At 55.4% G+C, this 19,579-nt stretch overlaps 20 non-coding genes across 20 annotated transcripts; all 20 read left to right on the top strand.

Annotated features, from left to right (window-relative positions):
* The first annotated feature begins 492 nt into the window (after positions 1-492).
* On the top strand, positions 493-611 carry LOC126220354 (5S ribosomal RNA). The gene has a single exon (XR_007542811.1). It is a non-coding gene; the product is annotated as a 5S ribosomal RNA (ribosomal RNA).
* An 852-nt stretch (positions 612-1,463) lies between these two features.
* Positions 1,464-1,582, top strand: LOC126220352 (5S ribosomal RNA). Its single transcript, XR_007542809.1, has one exon. It is a non-coding gene; the product is annotated as a 5S ribosomal RNA (ribosomal RNA).
* An 853-nt stretch (positions 1,583-2,435) lies between these two features.
* On the top strand, positions 2,436-2,553 carry LOC126220347 (5S ribosomal RNA). Its single transcript, XR_007542804.1, has one exon. It is a non-coding gene; the product is annotated as a 5S ribosomal RNA (ribosomal RNA).
* An 853-nt stretch (positions 2,554-3,406) lies between these two features.
* Positions 3,407-3,525, top strand: LOC126220351 (5S ribosomal RNA). The gene has a single exon (XR_007542808.1). It is a non-coding gene; the product is annotated as a 5S ribosomal RNA (ribosomal RNA).
* An 852-nt stretch (positions 3,526-4,377) lies between these two features.
* LOC126220350 (5S ribosomal RNA) lies at positions 4,378-4,496 on the top strand. Its single transcript, XR_007542807.1, has one exon. It is a non-coding gene; the product is annotated as a 5S ribosomal RNA (ribosomal RNA).
* An 852-nt stretch (positions 4,497-5,348) lies between these two features.
* LOC126220349 (5S ribosomal RNA) lies at positions 5,349-5,467 on the top strand. The gene has a single exon (XR_007542806.1). It is a non-coding gene; the product is annotated as a 5S ribosomal RNA (ribosomal RNA).
* Positions 5,468-6,319: 852 nt separating this feature from the next.
* Positions 6,320-6,438, top strand: LOC126220348 (5S ribosomal RNA). The gene has a single exon (XR_007542805.1). It is a non-coding gene; the product is annotated as a 5S ribosomal RNA (ribosomal RNA).
* An 852-nt stretch (positions 6,439-7,290) lies between these two features.
* Positions 7,291-7,409, top strand: LOC126220408 (5S ribosomal RNA). The gene has a single exon (XR_007542859.1). It is a non-coding gene; the product is annotated as a 5S ribosomal RNA (ribosomal RNA).
* An 852-nt stretch (positions 7,410-8,261) lies between these two features.
* On the top strand, positions 8,262-8,380 carry LOC126220407 (5S ribosomal RNA). Its single transcript, XR_007542858.1, has one exon. It is a non-coding gene; the product is annotated as a 5S ribosomal RNA (ribosomal RNA).
* Positions 8,381-9,232: 852 nt separating this feature from the next.
* Positions 9,233-9,351, top strand: LOC126220406 (5S ribosomal RNA). Its single transcript, XR_007542857.1, has one exon. It is a non-coding gene; the product is annotated as a 5S ribosomal RNA (ribosomal RNA).
* An 853-nt stretch (positions 9,352-10,204) lies between these two features.
* Positions 10,205-10,323, top strand: LOC126220405 (5S ribosomal RNA). Its single transcript, XR_007542856.1, has one exon. It is a non-coding gene; the product is annotated as a 5S ribosomal RNA (ribosomal RNA).
* An 852-nt stretch (positions 10,324-11,175) lies between these two features.
* Positions 11,176-11,294, top strand: LOC126220404 (5S ribosomal RNA). The gene has a single exon (XR_007542855.1). It is a non-coding gene; the product is annotated as a 5S ribosomal RNA (ribosomal RNA).
* Positions 11,295-12,148: 854 nt separating this feature from the next.
* LOC126220402 (5S ribosomal RNA) lies at positions 12,149-12,267 on the top strand. The gene has a single exon (XR_007542853.1). It is a non-coding gene; the product is annotated as a 5S ribosomal RNA (ribosomal RNA).
* Positions 12,268-13,120: 853 nt separating this feature from the next.
* On the top strand, positions 13,121-13,239 carry LOC126220401 (5S ribosomal RNA). Its single transcript, XR_007542852.1, has one exon. It is a non-coding gene; the product is annotated as a 5S ribosomal RNA (ribosomal RNA).
* An 852-nt stretch (positions 13,240-14,091) lies between these two features.
* LOC126220400 (5S ribosomal RNA) lies at positions 14,092-14,210 on the top strand. The gene has a single exon (XR_007542851.1). It is a non-coding gene; the product is annotated as a 5S ribosomal RNA (ribosomal RNA).
* An 854-nt stretch (positions 14,211-15,064) lies between these two features.
* On the top strand, positions 15,065-15,183 carry LOC126220398 (5S ribosomal RNA). Its single transcript, XR_007542850.1, has one exon. It is a non-coding gene; the product is annotated as a 5S ribosomal RNA (ribosomal RNA).
* Positions 15,184-16,036: 853 nt separating this feature from the next.
* LOC126220397 (5S ribosomal RNA) lies at positions 16,037-16,155 on the top strand. The gene has a single exon (XR_007542849.1). It is a non-coding gene; the product is annotated as a 5S ribosomal RNA (ribosomal RNA).
* Positions 16,156-17,007: 852 nt separating this feature from the next.
* Positions 17,008-17,126, top strand: LOC126220396 (5S ribosomal RNA). The gene has a single exon (XR_007542848.1). It is a non-coding gene; the product is annotated as a 5S ribosomal RNA (ribosomal RNA).
* An 852-nt stretch (positions 17,127-17,978) lies between these two features.
* Positions 17,979-18,097, top strand: LOC126220395 (5S ribosomal RNA). The gene has a single exon (XR_007542847.1). It is a non-coding gene; the product is annotated as a 5S ribosomal RNA (ribosomal RNA).
* Positions 18,098-18,950: 853 nt separating this feature from the next.
* Positions 18,951-19,069, top strand: LOC126220394 (5S ribosomal RNA). Its single transcript, XR_007542846.1, has one exon. It is a non-coding gene; the product is annotated as a 5S ribosomal RNA (ribosomal RNA).
* The last annotated feature ends 510 nt before the right edge of the window (positions 19,070-19,579 follow it).

Below are 19,579 nucleotides of genomic sequence, written 5' to 3'. Positions count from 1 at the left end.
GCAGCGAGCGGCAGTCGAGCAAAGTCGGGACAAGTCGGGACGGGGACGGGGACAGGGATGGGAATGGTGCGAATGCACTGCAAACTACGCACACACCTGGTGTGAGGCGAGGCGAGGCGACGCGAGGCGAGGCGAGGCGAGGAAGCCCACATGCTACCAGTGGCGCCCTCCAGCACGACACTGCCACACCACGCACAGGCCCTCCGCTGGACACCAGGGACAAGATGCGTCCTCCGCTAGTGTCGAAGGCTGCACGCGCGCAGCGAATGACAGGAGGTGCAACGAGCAGCAGTGCGTGTCACACACGCGGCGGTGCGCCCGCTAATTCGGCCGTCGCTCTGCTGGGACGCCGGGCGCGCCCCCCGCGCCGTCCTCGAGGAACTGGCTGTTGCGGAAGGAAGTGCTTTCGTCAAATGCGGTCGAAAACTAACATTTTGTGTGTTGGGAGAAAAGCCGAACGCGGATTCTGCCGTGCTCCTACATTAGATGAGCGCCAACGGCCATACCATGATGAATACACCGGTTCTCGTCCGATCACCGAAGTTAAGCATCATCGGGCCCGGTTAGTACTTGGATGGGTGACCGCCTGGGAAACCCGGGTGCTGTTGGCTGCCTTCCATTTTTTTTTGTTATTATGTCGCTACCCCTGCCAGCCCAATTTTCAAACTACCTTTCTGTTGTGACAAAGATGCTTCCTTAAGCCTTTTACACTACTGTAATGGTACGAAAATGCAGTAATTAACTCAGTTTGAGGGAGAATGTGCTAACCAAGTTTGCCAAGAAGACTTTGAAAACGACAAAACAGTACGAATCGGCAGGTGATTTCTGAAACACGTCACCGCCTATTTTTGTGTAGGAGTGTAGAGTTCCAATTTTTTGTAATCACGAATTTATTCCTTAGTCGTCTCGTCTCGTCTCGTCCCGCAGACGTTTGTCGTGCTTGCGCTGTCATATGGACCACGACCCGAGCGGCAGCGAGCGGCAGTCGAGCAAAGTCGGGACAAGTCGGGACGGGGACGGGGACAGGGATGGGAATGGTGCGAATGCACTGCAAACTACGCACACACCTGGTGTGAGGCGAGGCGAGGCGACGCGAGGCGAGGCGAGGCGAGGAAGCCCACATGCTACCAGTGGCGCCCTCCAGCACGACACTGCCACACCACGCACAGGCCCTCCGCTGGACACCAGGGACAAGATGCGTCCTCCGCTAGTGTCGAAGGCTGCACGCGCGCAGCGAATGACAGGAGGTGCAACGAGCAGCAGTGCGTCTCACACACGCGGCGGTGCGCCCGCTAATTCGGCCGTCGCTCTGCTGGGACGCCGGGCGCGCCCCCCGCGCCGTCCTCGAGGAACTGGCTGTTGCGGAAGGAAGTGCTTTCGTCAAATGCGGTCGAAAACTAACATTTTGTGTGTTGGGAGAAAAGCCGAACGCGGATTCTGCCGTGCTCCTACATTAGATGAGCGCCAACGGCCATACCATGATGAATACACCGGTTCTCGTCCGATCACCGAAGTTAAGCATCATCGGGCCCGGTTAGTACTTGGATGGGTGACCGCCTGGGAAACCCGGGTGCTGTTGGCTGCCTTCCATTTTTTTTTTGTTATTATGTCGCTACCCCTGCCAGCCCAATTTTCAAACTACCTTTCTGTTGTGACAAAGATGCTTCCTTAAGCCTTTTACACTACTGTAATGGTACGAAAATGCAGTAATTAACTCAGTTTGAGGGAGAATGTGCTAACCAAGTTTGCCAAGAAGACTTTGAAAACGACAAAACAGTACGAATCGGCAGGTGATTTCTGAAACACGTCACCGCCTATTTTTGTGTAGGAGTGTAGAGTTCCAATTTTTTGTAATCACGAATTTATTCCTTAGTCGTCTCGTCTCGTCTCGTCCCGCAGACGTTTGTCGTGCTTGCGCTGTCATATGGACCACGACCCGAGCGGCAGCGAGCGGCAGTCGAGCAAAGTCGGGACAAGTCGGGACGGGGACGGGGACAGGGATGGGAATGGTGCGAATGCACTGCAAACTACGCACACACCTGGTGTGAGGCGAGGCGAGGCGACGCGAGGCGAGGCGAGGCGAGGAAGCCCACATGCTACCAGTGGCGCCCTCCAGCACGACACTGCCACACCACGCACAGGCCCTCCGCTGGACACCAGGGACAAGATGCGTCCTCCGCTAGTGTCGAAGGCTGCACGCGCGCAGCGAATGACAGGAGGTGCAACGAGCAGCAGTGCGTGTCACACACGCGGCGGTGCGCCCGCTAATTCGGCCGTCGCTCTGCTGGGACGCCGGGCGCGCCCCCCGCGCCGTCCTCGAGGAACTGGCTGTTGCGGAAGGAAGTGCTTTCGTCAAATGCGGTCGAAAACTAACATTTTGTGTGTTGGGAGAAAAGCCGAACGCGGATTCTGCCGTGCTCCTACATTAGATGAGCGCCAACGGCCATACCATGATGAATACACCGGTTCTCGTCCGATCACCGAAGTTAAGCATCATCGGGCCCGGTTAGTACTTGGATGGGTGACCGCCTGGGAAACCCGGTGCTGTTGGCTGCCTTCCATTTTTTTTTTGTTATTATGTCGCTACCCCTGCCAGCCCAATTTTCAAACTACCTTTCTGTTGTGACAAAGATGCTTCCTTAAGCCTTTTACACTACTGTAATGGTACGAAAATGCAGTAATTAACTCAGTTTGAGGGAGAATGTGCTAACCAAGTTTGCCAAGAAGACTTTGAAAACGACAAAACAGTACGAATCGGCAGGTGATTTCTGAAACACGTCACCGCCTATTTTTGTGTAGGAGTGTAGAGTTCCAATTTTTTGTAATCACGAATTTATTCCTTAGTCGTCTCGTCTCGTCTCGTCCCGCAGACGTTTGTCGTGCTTGCGCTGTCATATGGACCACGACCCGAGCGGCAGCGAGCGGCAGTCGAGCAAAGTCGGGACAAGTCGGGACGGGGACGGGGACAGGGATGGGAATGGTGCGAATGCACTGCAAACTACGCACACACCTGGTGTGAGGCGAGGCGAGGCGACGCGAGGCGAGGCGAGGCGAGGAAGCCCACATGCTACCAGTGGCGCCCTCCAGCACGACACTGCCACACCACGCACAGGCCCTCCGCTGGACACCAGGGACAAGATGCGTCCTCCGCTAGTGTCGAAGGCTGCACGCGCGCAGCGAATGACAGGAGGTGCAACGAGCAGCAGTGCGTCTCACACACGCGGCGGTGCGCCCGCTAATTCGGCCGTCGCTCTGCTGGGACGCCGGGCGCGCCCCCCGCGCCGTCCTCGAGGAACTGGCTGTTGCGGAAGGAAGTGCTTTCGTCAAATGCGGTCGAAAACTAACATTTTGTGTGTTGGGAGAAAAGCCGAACGCGGATTCTGCCGTGCTCCTACATTAGATGAGCGCCAACGGCCATACCATGATGAATACACCGGTTCTCGTCCGATCACCGAAGTTAAGCATCATCGGGCCCGGTTAGTACTTGGATGGGTGACCGCCTGGGAAACCCGGGTGCTGTTGGCTGCCTTCCATTTTTTTTTTGTTATTATGTCGCTACCCCTGCCAGCCCAATTTTCAAACTACCTTTCTGTTGTGACAAAGATGCTTCCTTAAGCCTTTTACACTACTGTAATGGTACGAAAATGCAGTAATTAACTCAGTTTGAGGGAGAATGTGCTAACCAAGTTTGCCAAGAAGACTTTGAAAACGACAAAACAGTACGAATCGGCAGGTGATTTCTGAAACACGTCACCGCCTATTTTTGTGTAGGAGTGTAGAGTTCCAATTTTTTGTAATCACGAATTTATTCCTTAGTCGTCTCGTCTCGTCTCGTCCCGCAGACGTTTGTCGTGCTTGCGCTGTCATATGGACCACGACCCGAGCGGCAGCGAGCGGCAGTCGAGCAAAGTCGGGACAAGTCGGGACGGGGACGGGGACAGGGATGGGAATGGTGCGAATGCACTGCAAACTACGCACACACCTGGTGTGAGGCGAGGCGAGGCGACGCGAGGCGAGGCGAGGCGAGGAAGCCCACATGCTACCAGTGGCGCCCTCCAGCACGACACTGCCACACCACGCACAGGCCCTCCGCTGGACACCAGGGACAAGATGCGTCCTCCGCTAGTGTCGAAGGCTGCACGCGCGCAGCGAATGACAGGAGGTGCAACGAGCAGCAGTGCGTGTCACACACGCGGCGGTGCGCCCGCTAATTCGGCCGTCGCTCTGCTGGGACGCCGGGCGCGCCCCCGCGCCGTCCTCGAGGAACTGGCTGTTGCGGAAGGAAGTGCTTTCGTCAAATGCGGTCGAAAACTAACATTTTGTGTGTTGGGAGAAAAGCCGAACGCGGATTCTGCCGTGCTCCTACATTAGATGAGCGCCAACGGCCATACCATGATGAATACACCGGTTCTCGTCCGATCACCGAAGTTAAGCATCATCGGGCCCGGTTAGTACTTGGATGGGTGACCGCCTGGGAAACCCGGGTGCTGTTGGCTGCCTTCCATTTTTTTTTGTTATTATGTCGCTACCCCTGCCAGCCCAATTTTCAAACTACCTTTCTGTTGTGACAAAGATGCTTCCTTAAGCCTTTTACACTACTGTAATGGTACGAAAATGCAGTAATTAACTCAGTTTGAGGGAGAATGTGCTAACCAAGTTTGCCAAGAAGACTTTGAAAACGACAAAACAGTACGAATCGGCAGGTGATTTCTGAAACACGTCACCGCCTATTTTTGTGTAGGAGTGTAGAGTTCCAATTTTTTGTAATCACGAATTTATTCCTTAGTCGTCTCGTCTCGTCTCGTCCCGCAGACGTTTGTCGTGCTTGCGCTGTCATATGGACCACGACCCGAGCGGCAGCGAGCGGCAGTCGAGCAAAGTCGGGACAAGTCGGGACGGGGACGGGGACAGGGATGGGAATGGTGCGAATGCACTGCAAACTACGCACACACCTGGTGTGAGGCGAGGCGAGGCGACGCGAGGCGAGGCGAGGCGAGGAAGCCCACATGCTACCAGTGGCGCCCTCCAGCACGACACTGCCACACCACGCACAGGCCCTCCGCTGGACACCAGGGACAAGATGCGTCCTCCGCTAGTGTCGAAGGCTGCACGCGCGCAGCGAATGACAGGAGGTGCAACGAGCAGCAGTGCGTGTCACACACGCGGCGGTGCGCCCGCTAATTCGGCCGTCGCTCTGCTGGGACGCCGGGCGCGCCCCCCGCGCCGTCCTCGAGGAACTGGCTGTTGCGGAAGGAAGTGCTTTCGTCAAATGCGGTCGAAAACTAACATTTTGTGTGTTGGGAGAAAAGCCGAACGCGGATTCTGCCGTGCTCCTACATTAGATGAGCGCCAACGGCCATACCATGATGAATACACCGGTTCTCGTCCGATCACCGAAGTTAAGCATCATCGGGCCCGGTTAGTACTTGGATGGGTGACCGCCTGGGAAACCCGGGTGCTGTTGGCTGCCTTCCATTTTTTTTTGTTATTATGTCGCTACCCCTGCCAGCCCAATTTTCAAACTACCTTTCTGTTGTGACAAAGATGCTTCCTTAAGCCTTTTACACTACTGTAATGGTACGAAAATGCAGTAATTAACTCAGTTTGAGGGAGAATGTGCTAACCAAGTTTGCCAAGAAGACTTTGAAAACGACAAAACAGTACGAATCGGCAGGTGATTTCTGAAACACGTCACCGCCTATTTTTGTGTAGGAGTGTAGAGTTCCAATTTTTTGTAATCACGAATTTATTCCTTAGTCGTCTCGTCTCGTCTCGTCCCGCAGACGTTTGTCGTGCTTGCGCTGTCATATGGACCACGACCCGAGCGGCAGCGAGCGGCAGTCGAGCAAAGTCGGGACAAGTCGGGACGGGGACGGGGACAGGGATGGGAATGGTGCGAATGCACTGCAAACTACGCACACACCTGGTGTGAGGCGAGGCGAGGCGACGCGAGGCGAGGCGAGGCGAGGAAGCCCACATGCTACCAGTGGCGCCCTCCAGCACGACACTGCCACACCACGCACAGGCCCTCCGCTGGACACCAGGGACAAGATGCGTCCTCCGCTAGTGTCGAAGGCTGCACGCGCGCAGCGAATGACAGGAGGTGCAACGAGCAGCAGTGCGTGTCACACACGCGGCGGTGCGCCCGCTAATTCGGCCGTCGCTCTGCTGGGACGCCGGGCGCGCCCCCCGCGCCGTCCTCGAGGAACTGGCTGTTGCGGAAGGAAGTGCTTTCGTCAAATGCGGTCGAAAACTAACATTTTGTGTGTTGGGAGAAAAGCCGAACGCGGATTCTGCCGTGCTCCTACATTAGATGAGCGCCAACGGCCATACCATGATGAATACACCGGTTCTCGTCCGATCACCGAAGTTAAGCATCATCGGGCCCGGTTAGTACTTGGATGGGTGACCGCCTGGGAAACCCGGGTGCTGTTGGCTGCCTTCCATTTTTTTTTGTTATTATGTCGCTACCCCTGCCAGCCCAATTTTCAAACTACCTTTCTGTTGTGACAAAGATGCTTCCTTAAGCCTTTTACACTACTGTAATGGTACGAAAATGCAGTAATTAACTCAGTTTGAGGGAGAATGTGCTAACCAAGTTTGCCAAGAAGACTTTGAAAACGACAAAACAGTACGAATCGGCAGGTGATTTCTGAAACACGTCACCGCCTATTTTTGTGTAGGAGTGTAGAGTTCCAATTTTTTGTAATCACGAATTTATTCCTTAGTCGTCTCGTCTCGTCTCGTCCCGCAGACGTTTGTCGTGCTTGCGCTGTCATATGGACCACGACCCGAGCGGCAGCGAGCGGCAGTCGAGCAAAGTCGGGACAAGTCGGGACGGGGACGGGGACAGGGATGGGAATGGTGCGAATGCACTGCAAACTACGCACACACCTGGTGTGAGGCGAGGCGAGGCGACGCGAGGCGAGGCGAGGCGAGGAAGCCCACATGCTACCAGTGGCGCCCTCCAGCACGACACTGCCACACCACGCACAGGCCCTCCGCTGGACACCAGGGACAAGATGCGTCCTCCGCTAGTGTCGAAGGCTGCACGCGCGCAGCGAATGACAGGAGGTGCAACGAGCAGCAGTGCGTGTCACACACGCGGCGGTGCGCCCGCTAATTCGGCCGTCGCTCTGCTGGGACGCCGGGCGCGCCCCCCGCGCCGTCCTCGAGGAACTGGCTGTTGCGGAAGGAAGTGCTTTCGTCAAATGCGGTCGAAAACTAACATTTTGTGTGTTGGGAGAAAAGCCGAACGCGGATTCTGCCGTGCTCCTACATTAGATGAGCGCCAACGGCCATACCATGATGAATACACCGGTTCTCGTCCGATCACCGAAGTTAAGCATCATCGGGCCCGGTTAGTACTTGGATGGGTGACCGCCTGGGAAACCCGGGTGCTGTTGGCTGCCTTCCATTTTTTTTTGTTATTATGTCGCTACCCCTGCCAGCCCAATTTTCAAACTACCTTTCTGTTGTGACAAAGATGCTTCCTTAAGCCTTTTACACTACTGTAATGGTACGAAAATGCAGTAATTAACTCAGTTTGAGGGAGAATGTGCTAACCAAGTTTGCCAAGAAGACTTTGAAAACGACAAAACAGTACGAATCGGCAGGTGATTTCTGAAACACGTCACCGCCTATTTTTGTGTAGGAGTGTAGAGTTCCAATTTTTTGTAATCACGAATTTATTCCTTAGTCGTCTCGTCTCGTCTCGTCCCGCAGACGTTTGTCGTGCTTGCGCTGTCATATGGACCACGACCCGAGCGGCAGCGAGCGGCAGTCGAGCAAAGTCGGGACAAGTCGGGACGGGGACGGGGACAGGGATGGGAATGGTGCGAATGCACTGCAAACTACGCACACACCTGGTGTGAGGCGAGGCGAGGCGACGCGAGGCGAGGCGAGGCGAGGAAGCCCACATGCTACCAGTGGCGCCCTCCAGCACGACACTGCCACACCACGCACAGGCCCTCCGCTGGACACCAGGGACAAGATGCGTCCTCCGCTAGTGTCGAAGGCTGCACGCGCGCAGCGAATGACAGGAGGTGCAACGAGCAGCAGTGCGTGTCACACACGCGGCGGTGCGCCCGCTAATTCGGCCGTCGCTCTGCTGGGACGCCGGGCGCGCCCCCCGCGCCGTCCTCGAGGAACTGGCTGTTGCGGAAGGAAGTGCTTTCGTCAAATGCGGTCGAAAACTAACATTTTGTGTGTTGGGAGAAAAGCCGAACGCGGATTCTGCCGTGCTCCTACATTAGATGAGCGCCAACGGCCATACCATGATGAATACACCGGTTCTCGTCCGATCACCGAAGTTAAGCATCATCGGGCCCGGTTAGTACTTGGATGGGTGACCGCCTGGGAAACCCGGGTGCTGTTGGCTGCCTTCCATTTTTTTTTGTTATTATGTCGCTACCCCTGCCAGCCCAATTTTCAAACTACCTTTCTGTTGTGACAAAGATGCTTCCTTAAGCCTTTTACACTACTGTAATGGTACGAAAATGCAGTAATTAACTCAGTTTGAGGGAGAATGTGCTAACCAAGTTTGCCAAGAAGACTTTGAAAACGACAAAACAGTACGAATCGGCAGGTGATTTCTGAAACACGTCACCGCCTATTTTTGTGTAGGAGTGTAGAGTTCCAATTTTTTGTAATCACGAATTTATTCCTTAGTCGTCTCGTCTCGTCTCGTCCCGCAGACGTTTGTCGTGCTTGCGCTGTCATATGGACCACGACCCGAGCGGCAGCGAGCGGCAGTCGAGCAAAGTCGGGACAAGTCGGGACGGGGACGGGGACAGGGATGGGAATGGTGCGAATGCACTGCAAACTACGCACACACCTGGTGTGAGGCGAGGCGAGGCGACGCGAGGCGAGGCGAGGCGAGGAAGCCCACATGCTACCAGTGGCGCCCTCCAGCACGACACTGCCACACCACGCACAGGCCCTCCGCTGGACACCAGGGACAAGATGCGTCCTCCGCTAGTGTCGAAGGCTGCACGCGCGCAGCGAATGACAGGAGGTGCAACGAGCAGCAGTGCGTCTCACACACGCGGCGGTGCGCCCGCTAATTCGGCCGTCGCTCTGCTGGGACGCCGGGCGCGCCCCCCGCGCCGTCCTCGAGGAACTGGCTGTTGCGGAAGGAAGTGCTTTCGTCAAATGCGGTCGAAAACTAACATTTTGTGTGTTGGGAGAAAAGCCGAACGCGGATTCTGCCGTGCTCCTACATTAGATGAGCGCCAACGGCCATACCATGATGAATACACCGGTTCTCGTCCGATCACCGAAGTTAAGCATCATCGGGCCCGGTTAGTACTTGGATGGGTGACCGCCTGGGAAACCCGGGTGCTGTTGGCTGCCTTCCATTTTTTTTTTGTTATTATGTCGCTACCCCTGCCAGCCCAATTTTCAAACTACCTTTCTGTTGTGACAAAGATGCTTCCTTAAGCCTTTTACACTACTGTAATGGTACGAAAATGCAGTAATTAACTCAGTTTGAGGGAGAATGTGCTAACCAAGTTTGCCAAGAAGACTTTGAAAACGACAAAACAGTACGAATCGGCAGGTGATTTCTGAAACACGTCACCGCCTATTTTTGTGTAGGAGTGTAGAGTTCCAATTTTTTGTAATCACGAATTTATTCCTTAGTCGTCTCGTCTCGTCTCGTCCCGCAGACGTTTGTCGTGCTTGCGCTGTCATATGGACCACGACCCGAGCGGCAGCGAGCGGCAGTCGAGCAAAGTCGGGACAAGTCGGGACGGGGACGGGGACAGGGATGGGAATGGTGCGAATGCACTGCAAACTACGCACACACCTGGTGTGAGGCGAGGCGAGGCGACGCGAGGCGAGGCGAGGCGAGGAAGCCCACATGCTACCAGTGGCGCCCTCCAGCACGACACTGCCACACCACGCACAGGCCCTCCGCTGGACACCAGGGACAAGATGCGTCCTCCGCTAGTGTCGAAGGCTGCACGCGCGCAGCGAATGACAGGAGGTGCAACGAGCAGCAGTGCGTGTCACACACGCGGCGGTGCGCCCGCTAATTCGGCCGTCGCTCTGCTGGGACGCCGGGCGCGCCCCCCGCGCCGTCCTCGAGGAACTGGCTGTTGCGGAAGGAAGTGCTTTCGTCAAATGCGGTCGAAAACTAACATTTTGTGTGTTGGGAGAAAAGCCGAACGCGGATTCTGCCGTGCTCCTACATTAGATGAGCGCCAACGGCCATACCATGATGAATACACCGGTTCTCGTCCGATCACCGAAGTTAAGCATCATCGGGCCCGGTTAGTACTTGGATGGGTGACCGCCTGGGAAACCCGGGTGCTGTTGGCTGCCTTCCATTTTTTTTTGTTATTATGTCGCTACCCCTGCCAGCCCAATTTTCAAACTACCTTTCTGTTGTGACAAAGATGCTTCCTTAAGCCTTTTACACTACTGTAATGGTACGAAAATGCAGTAATTAACTCAGTTTGAGGGAGAATGTGCTAACCAAGTTTGCCAAGAAGACTTTGAAAACGACAAAACAGTACGAATCGGCAGGTGATTTCTGAAACACGTCACCGCCTATTTTTGTGTAGGAGTGTAGAGTTCCAATTTTTTGTAATCACGAATTTATTCCTTAGTCGTCTCGTCTCGTCTCGTCCCGCAGACGTTTGTCGTGCTTGCGCTGTCATATGGACCACGACCCGAGCGGCAGCGAGCGGCAGTCGAGCAAAGTCGGGACAAGTCGGGACGGGGACGGGGACAGGGATGGGAATGGTGCGAATGCACTGCAAACTACGCACACACCTGGTGTGAGGCGAGGCGAGGCGACGCGAGGCGAGGCGAGGCGAGGAAGCCCACATGCTACCAGTGGCGCCCTCCAGCACGACACTGCCACACCACGCACAGGCCCTCCGCTGGACACCAGGGACAAGATGCGTCCTCCGCTAGTGTCGAAGGCTGCACGCGCGCAGCGAATGACAGGAGGTGCAACGAGCAGCAGTGCGTGTCACACACGCGGCGGTGCGCCCGCTAATTCGGCCGTCGCTCTGCTGGGACGCCGGGCGCGCCCCCCGCGCCGTCCTCGAGGAACTGGCTGTTGCGGAAGGAAGTGCTTTCGTCAAATGCGGTCGAAAACTAACATTTTGTGTGTTGGGAGAAAAGCCGAACGCGGATTCTGCCGTGCTCCTACATTAGATGAGCGCCAACGGCCATACCATGATGAATACACCGGTTCTCGTCCGATCACCGAAGTTAAGCATCATCGGGCCCGGTTAGTACTTGGATGGGTGACCGCCTGGGAAACCCGGGTGCTGTTGGCTGCCTTCCATTTTTTTTTTTGTTATTATGTCGCTACCCCTGCCAGCCCAATTTTCAAACTACCTTTCTGTTGTGACAAAGATGCTTCCTTAAGCCTTTTACACTACTGTAATGGTACGAAAATGCAGTAATTAACTCAGTTTGAGGGAGAATGTGCTAACCAAGTTTGCCAAGAAGACTTTGAAAACGACAAAACAGTACGAATCGGCAGGTGATTTCTGAAACACGTCACCGCCTATTTTTGTGTAGGAGTGTAGAGTTCCAATTTTTTGTAATCACGAATTTATTCCTTAGTCGTCTCGTCTCGTCTCGTCCCGCAGACGTTTGTCGTGCTTGCGCTGTCATATGGACCACGACCCGAGCGGCAGCGAGCGGCAGTCGAGCAAAGTCGGGACAAGTCGGGACGGGGACGGGGACAGGGATGGGAATGGTGCGAATGCACTGCAAACTACGCACACACCTGGTGTGAGGCGAGGCGAGGCGACGCGAGGCGAGGCGAGGCGAGGAAGCCCACATGCTACCAGTGGCGCCCTCCAGCACGACACTGCCACACCACGCACAGGCCCTCCGCTGGACACCAGGGACAAGATGCGTCCTCCGCTAGTGTCGAAGGCTGCACGCGCGCAGCGAATGACAGGAGGTGCAACGAGCAGCAGTGCGTCTCACACACGCGGCGGTGCGCCCGCTAATTCGGCCGTCGCTCTGCTGGGACGCCGGGCGCGCCCCCCGCGCCGTCCTCGAGGAACTGGCTGTTGCGGAAGGAAGTGCTTTCGTCAAATGCGGTCGAAAACTAACATTTTGTGTGTTGGGAGAAAAGCCGAACGCGGATTCTGCCGTGCTCCTACATTAGATGAGCGCCAACGGCCATACCATGATGAATACACCGGTTCTCGTCCGATCACCGAAGTTAAGCATCATCGGGCCCGGTTAGTACTTGGATGGGTGACCGCCTGGGAAACCCGGGTGCTGTTGGCTGCCTTCCATTTTTTTTTTGTTATTATGTCGCTACCCCTGCCAGCCCAATTTTCAAACTACCTTTCTGTTGTGACAAAGATGCTTCCTTAAGCCTTTTACACTACTGTAATGGTACGAAAATGCAGTAATTAACTCAGTTTGAGGGAGAATGTGCTAACCAAGTTTGCCAAGAAGACTTTGAAAACGACAAAACAGTACGAATCGGCAGGTGATTTCTGAAACACGTCACCGCCTATTTTTGTGTAGGAGTGTAGAGTTCCAATTTTTTGTAATCACGAATTTATTCCTTAGTCGTCTCGTCTCGTCTCGTCCCGCAGACGTTTGTCGTGCTTGCGCTGTCATATGGACCACGACCCGAGCGGCAGCGAGCGGCAGTCGAGCAAAGTCGGGACAAGTCGGGACGGGGACGGGGACAGGGATGGGAATGGTGCGAATGCACTGCAAACTACGCACACACCTGGTGTGAGGCGAGGCGAGGCGACGCGAGGCGAGGCGAGGCGAGGAAGCCCACATGCTACCAGTGGCGCCCTCCAGCACGACACTGCCACACCACGCACAGGCCCTCCGCTGGACACCAGGGACAAGATGCGTCCTCCGCTAGTGTCGAAGGCTGCACGCGCGCAGCGAATGACAGGAGGTGCAACGAGCAGCAGTGCGTGTCACACACGCGGCGGTGCGCCCGCTAATTCGGCCGTCGCTCTGCTGGGACGCCGGGCGCGCCCCCCGCGCCGTCCTCGAGGAACTGGCTGTTGCGGAAGGAAGTGCTTTCGTCAAATGCGGTCGAAAACTAACATTTTGTGTGTTGGGAGAAAAGCCGAACGCGGATTCTGCCGTGCTCCTACATTAGATGAGCGCCAACGGCCATACCATGATGAATACACCGGTTCTCGTCCGATCACCGAAGTTAAGCATCATCGGGCCCGGTTAGTACTTGGATGGGTGACCGCCTGGGAAACCCGGGTGCTGTTGGCTGCCTTCCATTTTTTTTTGTTATTATGTCGCTACCCCTGCCAGCCCAATTTTCAAACTACCTTTCTGTTGTGACAAAGATGCTTCCTTAAGCCTTTTACACTACTGTAATGGTACGAAAATGCAGTAATTAACTCAGTTTGAGGGAGAATGTGCTAACCAAGTTTGCCAAGAAGACTTTGAAAACGACAAAACAGTACGAATCGGCAGGTGATTTCTGAAACACGTCACCGCCTATTTTTGTGTAGGAGTGTAGAGTTCCAATTTTTTGTAATCACGAATTTATTCCTTAGTCGTCTCGTCTCGTCTCGTCCCGCAGACGTTTGTCGTGCTTGCGCTGTCATATGGACCACGACCCGAGCGGCAGCGAGCGGCAGTCGAGCAAAGTCGGGACAAGTCGGGACGGGGACGGGGACAGGGATGGGAATGGTGCGAATGCACTGCAAACTACGCACACACCTGGTGTGAGGCGAGGCGAGGCGACGCGAGGCGAGGCGAGGCGAGGAAGCCCACATGCTACCAGTGGCGCCCTCCAGCACGACACTGCCACACCACGCACAGGCCCTCCGCTGGACACCAGGGACAAGATGCGTCCTCCGCTAGTGTCGAAGGCTGCACGCGCGCAGCGAATGACAGGAGGTGCAACGAGCAGCAGTGCGTGTCACACACGCGGCGGTGCGCCCGCTAATTCGGCCGTCGCTCTGCTGGGACGCCGGGCGCGCCCCCCGCGCCGTCCTCGAGGAACTGGCTGTTGCGGAAGGAAGTGCTTTCGTCAAATGCGGTCGAAAACTAACATTTTGTGTGTTGGGAGAAAAGCCGAACGCGGATTCTGCCGTGCTCCTACATTAGATGAGCGCCAACGGCCATACCATGATGAATACACCGGTTCTCGTCCGATCACCGAAGTTAAGCATCATCGGGCCCGGTTAGTACTTGGATGGGTGACCGCCTGGGAAACCCGGGTGCTGTTGGCTGCCTTCCATTTTTTTTTTTGTTATTATGTCGCTACCCCTGCCAGCCCAATTTTCAAACTACCTTTCTGTTGTGACAAAGATGCTTCCTTAAGCCTTTTACACTACTGTAATGGTACGAAAATGCAGTAATTAACTCAGTTTGAGGGAGAATGTGCTAACCAAGTTTGCCAAGAAGACTTTGAAAACGACAAAACAGTACGAATCGGCAGGTGATTTCTGAAACACGTCACCGCCTATTTTTGTGTAGGAGTGTAGAGTTCCAATTTTTTGTAATCACGAATTTATTCCTTAGTCGTCTCGTCTCGTCTCGTCCCGCAGACGTTTGTCGTGCTTGCGCTGTCATATGGACCACGACCCGAGCGGCAGCGAGCGGCAGTCGAGCAAAGTCGGGACAAGTCGGGACGGGGACGGGGACAGGGATGGGAATGGTGCGAATGCACTGCAAACTACGCACACACCTGGTGTGAGGCGAGGCGAGGCGACGCGAGGCGAGGCGAGGCGAGGAAGCCCACATGCTACCAGTGGCGCCCTCCAGCACGACACTGCCACACCACGCACAGGCCCTCCGCTGGACACCAGGGACAAGATGCGTCCTCCGCTAGTGTCGAAGGCTGCACGCGCGCAGCGAATGACAGGAGGTGCAACGAGCAGCAGTGCGTCTCACACACGCGGCGGTGCGCCCGCTAATTCGGCCGTCGCTCTGCTGGGACGCCGGGCGCGCCCCCCGCGCCGTCCTCGAGGAACTGGCTGTTGCGGAAGGAAGTGCTTTCGTCAAATGCGGTCGAAAACTAACATTTTGTGTGTTGGGAGAAAAGCCGAACGCGGATTCTGCCGTGCTCCTACATTAGATGAGCGCCAACGGCCATACCATGATGAATACACCGGTTCTCGTCCGATCACCGAAGTTAAGCATCATCGGGCCCGGTTAGTACTTGGATGGGTGACCGCCTGGGAAACCCGGGTGCTGTTGGCTGCCTTCCATTTTTTTTTTGTTATTATGTCGCTACCCCTGCCAGCCCAATTTTCAAACTACCTTTCTGTTGTGACAAAGATGCTTCCTTAAGCCTTTTACACTACTGTAATGGTACGAAAATGCAGTAATTAACTCAGTTTGAGGGAGAATGTGCTAACCAAGTTTGCCAAGAAGACTTTGAAAACGACAAAACAGTACGAATCGGCAGGTGATTTCTGAAACACGTCACCGCCTATTTTTGTGTAGGAGTGTAGAGTTCCAATTTTTTGTAATCACGAATTTATTCCTTAGTCGTCTCGTCTCGTCTCGTCCCGCAGACGTTTGTCGTGCTTGCGCTGTCATATGGACCACGACGCGAGCGGCAGCGAGCGGCAGTCGAGCAAAGTCGGGACAAGTCGGGACGGGGACGGGGACAGGGATGGGAATGGTGCGAATGCACTGCAAACTACGCACACACCTGGTGTGAGGCGAGGCGAGGCGACGCGAGGCGAGGCGAGGCGAGGAAGCCCACATGCTACCAGTGGCGCCCTCCAGCACGACACTGCCACACCACGCACAGGCCCTCCGCTGGACACCAGGGACAAGATGCGTCCTCCGCTAGTGTCGAAGGCTGCACGCGCGCAGCGAATGACAGGAGGTGCAACGAGCAGCAGTGCGTGTCACACACGCGGCGGTGCGCCCGCTAATTCGGCCGTCGCTCTGCTGGGACGCCGGGCGCGCCCCCCGCGCCGTCCTCGAGGAACTGGCTGTTGCGGAAGGAAGTGCTTTCGTCAAATGCGGTCGAAAACTAACATTTTGTGTGTTGGGAGAAAAGCCGAACGCGGATTCTGCCGTGCTCCTACATTAGATGAGCGCCAACGGCCATACCATGATGAATACACCGGTTCTCGTCCGATCACCGAAGTTAAGCATCATCGGGCCCGGTTAGTACTTGGATGGGTGACCGCCTGGGAAACCCGGGTGCTGTTGGCTGCCTTCCATTTTTTTTTGTTATTATGTCGCTACCCCTGCCAGCCCAATTTTCAAACTACCTTTCTGTTGTGACAAAGATGCTTCCTTAAGCCTTTTACACTACTGTAATGGTACGAAAATGCAGTAATTAACTCAGTTTGAGGGAGAATGTGCTAACCAAGTTTGCCAAGAAGACTTTGAAAACGACAAAACAGTACGAATCGGCAGGTGATTTCTGAAACACGTCACCGCCTATTTTTGTGTAGGAGTGTAGAGTTCCAATTTTTTGTAATCACGAATTTATTCCTTAGTCGTCTCGTCTCGTCTCGTCCCGCAGACGTTTGTCGTGCTTGCGCTGTCATATGGACCACGACCCGAGCGGCAGCGAGCGGCAGTCGAGCAAAGTCGGGACAAGTCGGGACGGGGACGGGGACAGGGATGGGAATGGTGCGAATGCACTGCAAACTACGCACACACCTGGTGTGAGGCGAGGCGAGGCGACGCGAGGCGAGGCGAGGCGAGGAAGCCCACATGCTACCAGTGGCGCCCTCCAGCACGACACTGCCACACCACGCACAGGCCCTCCGCTGGACACCAGGGACAAGATGCGTCCTCCGCTAGTGTCGAAGGCTGCACGCGCGCAGCGAATGACAGGAGGTGCAACGAGCAGCAGTGCGTGTCACACACGCGGCGGTGCGCCCGCTAATTCGGCCGTCGCTCTGCTGGGACGCCGGGCGCGCCCCCCGCGCCGTCCTCGAGGAACTGGCTGTTGCGGAAGGAAGTGCTTTCGTCAAATGCGGTCGAAAACTAACATTTTGTGTGTTGGGAGAAAAGCCGAACGCGGATTCTGCCGTGCTCCTACATTAGATGAGCGCCAACGGCCATACCATGATGAATACACCGGTTCTCGTCCGATCACCGAAGTTAAGCATCATCGGGCCCGGTTAGTACTTGGATGGGTGACCGCCTGGGAAACCCGGGTGCTGTTGGCTGCCTTCCATTTTTTTTTGTTATTATGTCGCTACCCCTGCCAGCCCAATTTTCAAACTACCTTTCTGTTGTGACAAAGATGCTTCCTTAAGCCTTTTACACTACTGTAATGGTACGAAAATGCAGTAATTAACTCAGTTTGAGGGAGAATGTGCTAACCAAGTTTGCCAAGAAGACTTTGAAAACGACAAAACAGTACGAATCGGCAGGTGATTTCTGAAACACGTCACCGCCTATTTTTGTGTAGGAGTGTAGAGTTCCAATTTTTTGTAATCACGAATTTATTCCTTAGTCGTCTCGTCTCGTCTCGTCCCGCAGACGTTTGTCGTGCTTGCGCTGTCATATGGACCACGACCCGAGCGGCAGCGAGCGGCAGTCGAGCAAAGTCGGGACAAGTCGGGACGGGGACGGGGACAGGGATGGGAATGGTGCGAATGCACTGCAAACTACGCACACACCTGGTGTGAGGCGAGGCGAGGCGACGCGAGGCGAGGCGAGGCGAGGAAGCCCACATGCTACCAGTGGCGCCCTCCAGCACGACACTGCCACACCACGCACAGGCCCTCCGCTGGACACCAGGGACAAGATGCGTCCTCCGCTAGTGTCGAAGGCTGCACGCGCGCAGCGAATGACAGGAGGTGCAACGAGCAGCAGTGCGTCTCACACACGCGGCGGTGCGCCCGCTAATTCGGCCGTCGCTCTGCTGGGACGCCGGGCGCGCCCCCCGCGCCGTCCTCGAGGAACTGGCTGTTGCGGAAGGAAGTGCTTTCGTCAAATGCGGTCGAAAACTAACATTTTGTGTGTTGGGAGAAAAGCCGAACGCGGATTCTGCCGTGCTCCTACATTAGATGAGCGCCAACGGCCATACCATGATGAATACACCGGTTCTCGTCCGATCACCGAAGTTAAGCATCATCGGGCCCGGTTAGTACTTGGATGGGTGACCGCCTGGGAAACCCGGGTGCTGTTGGCTGCCTTCCATTTTTTTTTTGTTATTATGTCGCTACCCCTGCCAGCCCAATTTTCAAACTACCTTTCTGTTGTGACAAAGATGCTTCCTTAAGCCTTTTACACTACTGTAATGGTACGAAAATGCAGTAATTAACTCAGTTTGAGGGAGAATGTGCTAACCAAGTTTGCCAAGAAGACTTTGAAAACGACAAAACAGTACGAATCGGCAGGTGATTTCTGAAACACGTCACCGCCTATTTTTGTGTAGGAGTGTAGAGTTCCAATTTTTTGTAATCACGAATTTATTCCTTAGTCGTCTCGTCTCGTCTCGTCCCGCAGACGTTTGTCGTGCTTGCGCTGTCATATGGACCACGACCCGAGCGGCAGCGAGCGGCAGTCGAGCAAAGTCGGGACAAGTCGGGACGGGGACGGGGACAGGGATGGGAATGGTGCGAATGCACTGCAAACTACGCACACACCTGGTGTGAGGCGAGGCGAGGCGACGCGAGGCGAGGCGAGGCGAGGAAGCCCACATGCTACCAGTGGCGCCCTCCAGCACGACACTGCCACACCACGCACAGGCCCTCCGCTGGACACCAGGGACAAGATGCGTCCTCCGCTAGTGTCGAAGGCTGCACGCGCGCAGCGAATGACAGGAGGTGCAACGAGCAGCAGTGCGTGTCACACACGCGGCGGTGCGCCCGCTAATTCGGCCGTCGCTCTGCTGGGACGCCGGGCGCGCCCCCCGCGCCGTCCTCGAGGAACTGGCTGTTGCGGAAGGAAGTGCTTTCGTCAAATGCGGTCGAAAACTAACATTTTGTGTGTTGGGAGAAAAGCCGAACGCGGATTCTGCCGTGCTCCTACATTAGATGAGCGCCAACGGCCATACCATGATGAATACACCGGTTCTCGTCCGATCACCGAAGTTAAGCATCATCGGGCCCGGTTAGTACTTGGATGGGTGACCGCCTGGGAAACCCGGGTGCTGTTGGCTGCCTTCCATTTTTTTTTGTTATTATGTCGCTACCCCTGCCAGCCCAATTTTCAAACTACCTTTCTGTTGTGACAAAGATGCTTCCTTAAGCCTTTTACACTACTGTAATGGTACGAAAATGCAGTAATTAACTCAGTTTGAGGGAGAATGTGCTAACCAAGTTTGCCAAGAAGACTTTGAAAACGACAAAACAGTACGAATCGGCAGGTGATTTCTGAAACACGTCACCGCCTATTTTTGTGTAGGAGTGTAGAGTTCCAATTTTTTGTAATCACGAATTTATTCCTTAGTCGTCTCGTCTCGTCTCGTCCCGCAGACGTTTGTCGTGCTTGCGCTGTCATATGGACCACGACCCGAGCGGCAGCGAGCGGCAGTCGAGCAAAGTCGGGACAAGTCGGGACGGGGACGGGGACAGGGATGGGAATGGTGCGAATGCACTGCAAACTACGCACACACCTGGTGTGAGGCGAGGCGAGGCGACGCGAGGCGAGGCGAGGCGAGGAAGCCCAC

Source organism: Schistocerca nitens, unplaced genomic scaffold (assembly GCF_023898315.1).
Source record: "Schistocerca nitens isolate TAMUIC-IGC-003100 unplaced genomic scaffold, iqSchNite1.1 HiC_scaffold_195, whole genome shotgun sequence".
NCBI classification, from domain to species: Eukaryota; Metazoa; Arthropoda; class Insecta; order Orthoptera; family Acrididae; genus Schistocerca; species Schistocerca nitens.
Note: the sequence above shows the minus strand (reverse complement) of the source record. Positions and strands in the feature narration are given on the sequence as shown.